The 6,000-nt window shown below is 40.9% G+C and overlaps 1 long non-coding RNA gene across 1 annotated transcript in view; it reads right to left on the reverse strand.

Annotated features, from left to right (window-relative positions):
* The window catches only part of LOC120862534, a 51,373-nt gene extending 48,117 nt beyond the window's left edge, over nucleotides 1–3,256 (reverse strand). The window contains exon 1 of the long non-coding RNA XR_005720799.1: nucleotides 3,043–3,256. This is a non-coding gene — a long non-coding RNA (uncharacterized LOC120862534). The remainder of the gene's footprint in view (nucleotides 1–3,042) is intronic.
* Between the last annotated feature and the right edge of the window lie 2,744 nt (nucleotides 3,257–6,000).

Below are 6,000 nucleotides of genomic sequence, written 5' to 3' on the forward strand. Positions count from 1 at the left end.
TCTTGAGAAACCTATATGCAGGTCAGGAAGCAACAGTTAGAACTGGACATGGAACAACAGACTGGTTCCAAATAGGAAAAGGAGTATGTCAAGGCTGTATATTGTCACCCTGCTTATTTAACTTCTATGCAGAGTACATCATGAGAAATGCTGGGCTGGAAGAAGCACAGGCTGGAATCAAGATTGCCGGGAGAAACATCAATAACCTCAGATAAGCAGATGACACCACCCTTATGGCACAAGGTGAAGAAGAACTAAAGAGCCTCTTGATGAAAGTAAAAGAGGAGAGTGAAAAAATTGGCTTAAAGCTCAACATTCAGAAAACGAAGATCATGGCATCTGGTCCCATCACTTCATGGCAAATAGATGGGGAAACAGTGGCTGACTATTTTTCTGGGCTCCAAAATCACTGCAGATGGTGACTGCAGCCATGAAATTAAAAGATGCTTACTCCTTCAAAGGAAGATTACGACCAACCTAGATAGCCTATTGAAAAGCAGAGACATTACTTTGCCAACAAAGGTCCATCTAGTCAAGGCTATGATTTTTCCAGTAGTCATGTATGGATGTGAGAGTTGGACTATAAAAAAAGCTGAGTGCAGAAGAATTGATGCTTTTGAACTGTGGTGTTGGAGAGGACTCTTGAGAGTCCCTTGGACTGCAAGGAGATCCAACCAGTCCATCCTAAAGGAAATCAGCCCTGGGTGTTCATTGGAGGGACTGATGTTGAAGCTGAAATTCCAATACTTTGGCCACCTGATGCGAAGAGTTAACTCATTTGAAAAGACCCTGATGCTGGGAAAGTTTGAGGGCAGGAGGAGAAGGGGACGACAGAGGATGAGATGGTTGGATGACATCACCGACTCGATGGACCTGGGTTTGGGTGGACTCCGGGAGTTAGTGATGGACAGGGAGGCCTGGTGTGCTGTGGTTCATGGGGTCGCAAAGAGTTGGACACGATTGAGCTACTGAAATGAACTGAAATGAACTGAATATCTATTTCTAGCGGGGGAAAAAAGATTGAAAAAGATTCCTGAACAAGCATAGAAGAATGCTTACATACCATCTCAAGTAGATATAATACCTCATAATGACACAATGAAGCAATACATAAGTAATAAAGAATAAAACATGTCCATTATCATTACCCTAATAAATTTATTCTAGAAGTTTCATCCAGTACAGTAAGTCAGTAAAAAGAAAAAATTGAAGTTTCTTTTGAAAAAGAAAATGCAAAAAATTATTTCTAGAGAATAGACTACATAAGTAGAAAAATACTAGACAATCAACTTCTAAGTCATTTTTAGTAATACAACATTCCAGTAATCTAAGAAACTTCACAGACCATTATGAAAAATACAGGATAAATGTGTGTGGGATTGGCCCGAGAGAGTCAGCTTAGGGCTCAAATCTGTCTTTCAGCCTGTACAGTCCCCTGTAATCATTAAGTCCTGCTTCACTTCACAAGAATGCATCTCAGTTAAGATTCTTTACATTCTTTTTCCTTGTTTATTTTGCCCAGAAAAATACTTGAAACCACAATGTTAGATGGATCATTTATTTTTGTGTTTCAGTATTTTAGCTAGAAGGAAGAGAAGAGGATTTTTCATGGATCTTTAAGTTACAGTGATTTAGACATTTTATTAGTTACAGGATTTATCACCCAAGTGGAAAAAAGGAAGAACTTTTGCAAAGGAAGAGTGGAAAAGCTAAGGGGCAACAATACATATTCCCTTCTTCCCTGACTTAGTAGTCAAAACCTCCAGGAGTGTAGAGAAAGGGCCCTTCCTTTAATGTCCATGTGACTGAGGAAGTTACAGAGTGACAATATCTTAAAACATCTTCCAGACTGCTGGTGTCCCTCGGGAGCCAGACTGATGGGAATCCACAGCTTCACCTGTCCTGGAGCCCAAACATATCTGTTCAACTAGAAGCAATTAGGACTTTCAAGAGCTTCGACCTAATGAACTTACCAGATATTTTTTTGATAAATTGTCATTTATGCATCTTTATCTCCTCCCTACCATAAAGGCTTCTGTGCTAAGTTGTCAGTATATTAATTTACCTTCAGAAACAGATCGATAGCTGAGGTGCACAGGATGAAAACTGACTTGGGGTGAGAACCCTAGTCTGAATCTCAGATTTATCCATTTAAACACCGTGTATAATCTTAGCTGAGCCACTTAATACCCACCCTCCCTGCCCCCCGCCATTCACTAAAATTATCCTCATAAATGTCAACAATAACCTGCCGGTTTTCAAGTATAACAGATCCTTTTATTAAAATCTCACTTAAACTTTCCGTGGCTCTGGACCCTGCCGATCCCCCTTCCCCCCGGGTTTACAGACCACCACCTTTCTGATTCTCCTCCCATCTGTCGGACGATTCTTCTTATTCATTAGCTCACTTCTCACATCGAGGCTCTGACTTCAGCACTCAGTTACTCCAGGTAGCCTCATCCAAATTCAGATTCAAGTCCCAGATCTTCATCCTGAGACCCAGAACAGTAGACAGGACATCTCCACTGGAACAACCCATAGAGACTTAAACACAACAGATCCCAGATGAGCTAAATAAACATCTACCCTCATGCCTCCCACACTGTCCAAATCTGAAAACAAGTTCCTCAGGTGAGGATGATGCTGCTGGCTTGCGGATGGTCCTTTGAGTAGCCAGGTTTGAGAATTAAGGCCTCTTTTTACAATCCCGACAACCGGACTGTCAAGTCTTGTGAATTCCACCTTGTTAATATCATTTTACTCCTCCTCATCCCCACCCCCACTGCCTTAGTTCAAGATTTTATGACATCTCCTTCTCTCTACTGATCTCCCTAACACCTTTCTGGACCACGCTAATTTTTCCTACATACTCCTTAACTTTATCAAAGGCAAATCTAAGGCTCTTCTTTGTCTCTCCATGGCTGTATAATTATTTCAGCTCCCTTATTTTGTGCACCAGGTCCTGCATGGTCTGCCCTCATCCTATCTTTGGAACTTTATCTGCAGTCACCTACCCACATTCCTTGCCCTTCCAGGAATTACCTCTATTTTCCCAAACACATCATGCTGTTCCATGCACACTTGTCCACCAATTCTCTCTTCCTTCTGTTGCAATTTCATTCCAAAACCCTAAGTTTACTCTTCTCTCATCTTCCTAGAACAATTCATTCACCCCTTTAGCAAAACGTCTTCCCTTATCCTCAGTGTGACAGGTTACATTCCTGCTCAAAGTTCTTCACCATTTTGTCCATTTACATTTTTGCCATGGCTTCAGCATGAACAAAGGACTTTAACTCTGAGGGCAGCTTTGTGCCTTCCTTCGGCCAATAACATAGAAGCAGAGATGATAACGTGACAGTTCCTTGTCCGTTTAAAAAAACTTCTGACCTCAGTACGAGAAGAACATGTCTGACTCTGTTTCCATAGCAGCAGGAGAAACTCATGGAGTCAGACTTCTGCGGCGAATTGACCTGAGCCCAGCTTTGTCAGCTAACCCTCAGAGGACCCACAGACCTGTGAGATAAGTCCTCACTGTTAAATGGAAGTGAAATTTTGTGGGTGCTTGTTAGGCAGCGTTATACCAATAGATTAACTAATAAGCCAATGCGGTTTGTCTCTTCTTTGTCCTCTCAGAGCATCCTTGCACACTTCTGTCCTGTTTCTCTCCAAGACAAATAAGAAAGCAAAATGGCCCAGCTGCCAGTATTACCACTGAGCATATCACAGACTCCAGCCAGAGGGGAAAAAACTCCTCTCTGCATTCTAAGTTGTTTTCTTTTTGAAGGCCAAGAACAGGGCCTTTCCTGGGGGCTCAGTGATGAAGAATCTGCCTGCCAGTGTTCAATCCCTGATCCGGGAAGACCCCACATGTCTTGGGGCAACTAAGCCAGTGTGCCACAACACTGAGCCACAGCTAGAGAGTAGTCCCCACTCCCCACAACTAGAGAAAGCCCACACAGTAACAAAGACCCAGCACAACCAAAAATAAATAAAATAATTTTTTAAAAACAAGAACACCCTGCCTAGCCCTGTTCCTCCAAATACAGGAAGACTTGAACTCTAGTTTATTAACTCTCTATTCAAAACAATTTTACCCTTGACTTTTACAAGACTGATGCCTACATGTATATGCAAATCTTCATTTATAGACGATAACCAAGTGAATAAACATATTTTCCTGCCATTAAAAAGCTAATTTAACCTTGGTTATTTAGGGAGCCCAGTTCTTTTGAAGTGTGCTTATCTGAGCTTGTCCTTGCCACAAGGTCAGGGGCTGGGCATTAGACTCCAATGAGCTCTCAGTATTCCAAAAAGTCTGTATCTTGCAAGGGTGATGGTAGCTTGGAGATTTGTCAGTGAGAGAAGAAATCTACAACATACTATTTTCTGGAGATGCTAAATCAAAAAGATCAGTCATGGTCCAAACTCCTCACCAAACCCGGATGAATACACAGGCAGAGGACCCCCAGAATGAGTTGGGGATCATGTACCTTGGGTACCCAACTCTTAGAGTCATAAAGTGTCATTGCTGCATTGCTTCAGGGAGCTAGCCCCAGGCACAGGGAGAGTCACGCTGAGATGGACAACCTCTAAAGTGAAACTTTTCATGTGCTGGCGCAAAAATTTTGTATTTGCCGTTCTTTTGTGATATTTGTGCAGTAATATTTAAAACGGTAGTTATGAAAACATTTTGGCTATATGGGACAGCTTCTGATAGAACATCCAATGCGGGGGAAAAAAAACGGAAAACTAAATGGCTCACACATATTCCTAGAAAACAAACTGAAAAAAAAAAAAAAAATACATGCCCAAAATAGTTGTTAGACAAGTGAAGCAAAGAGTCAGTTTCAAAATTTCTATTTTTCAAAACAGTCAATGTAAAAAATGTAACTCACATAAAGCAGCATCTACAAGTAAACGCTGAAAGTTTAAAAAGTTTCTCAGTGAGCACTGAACCAGAACAAAGAAGCATGAAGTCTCCCCATAGAGATACTTCTATCAAGGGCTCCACTTCTCTCATTTCAGTTGACGTAGTCCCATCTCCAAACTGGGTTGGAGATACATGACTCACTCTTTGGCTTTCAATTTCTGGACTCCACACAGACTACCATTCTTCCAACACATTGCAATTGAGAAGATGACTGTTTACTTCGATTACATGCTAGTTACAGATTGAGGACTGTTTTGTTTTGTTTTGATTAAACACGGGACATACCTGAGTGTTCAGCCGAAGGTCTTGAAATAGCTCATCAGCAAAAGTACTCTGAGTGCTTATACACGGAGACTAGAAACTTCCTTTTCATTTTATTTGCAGAGGATGAATTTTCAGATTGCTTCTCCAAAGCCAAGCCTTCCTGTTTGGTAGACCCCGTTCTATCTGCTCCTGTTCCTGGTTTTTAACAAGCGTGAGTGAAAGCAGCTGGTCTCAATCCCATGTAACCCTTCACAGGCTTGACGTTAAAATGGTCCATCAGCTTTTTTATTTAAATTGAACTCACCTGCTCTGTTTGGCTTTGCCTCTGAGGTTTTGTTTGCCAGGAGAGAAGTGAATTTTTTTTCCGGATACCTGCGAATGTCTCCCCACTGGTATTAAAGTGAAGCGATCGAAAAAGAATACTCAATATTGATGCAAATATCCCCAGCATCACTTCTCTGTAAAACAGAATGTGGATGGCATGGGGAGAGGAAGAAAGCAAAGATATCTTTCTCTTCCAAAGTTGATTCCTTTTATGGGATATCACAAAATTGGCATAATGCTATGCAATCAATACAATCTTTGTGCTAATAGAAATCTGTTCCAAATAACAGATTAGAAGTAATCTATTTACAGAACAACCAGCTTATAATAACAAAGGAATTAATATGAGATTGCTGTAGGAATAACAAAATAGCTATTTAGAAAATAACTTTGCTAAAAAGAGTGCTTTTAAAGAAAAGATTCTCTTTGGGGACTAATGAAAGGAAATAGAGTAAAATCATAAAACAATGGGATAGGAACAT

Source organism: Oryx dammah, unplaced genomic scaffold (genome assembly GCF_014754425.2).
Source record: "Oryx dammah isolate SB20612 unplaced genomic scaffold, SCBI_Odam_1.1 HiC_scaffold_1, whole genome shotgun sequence".
Classification (NCBI taxonomy): Eukaryota; Metazoa; Chordata; class Mammalia; order Artiodactyla; family Bovidae; genus Oryx; species Oryx dammah.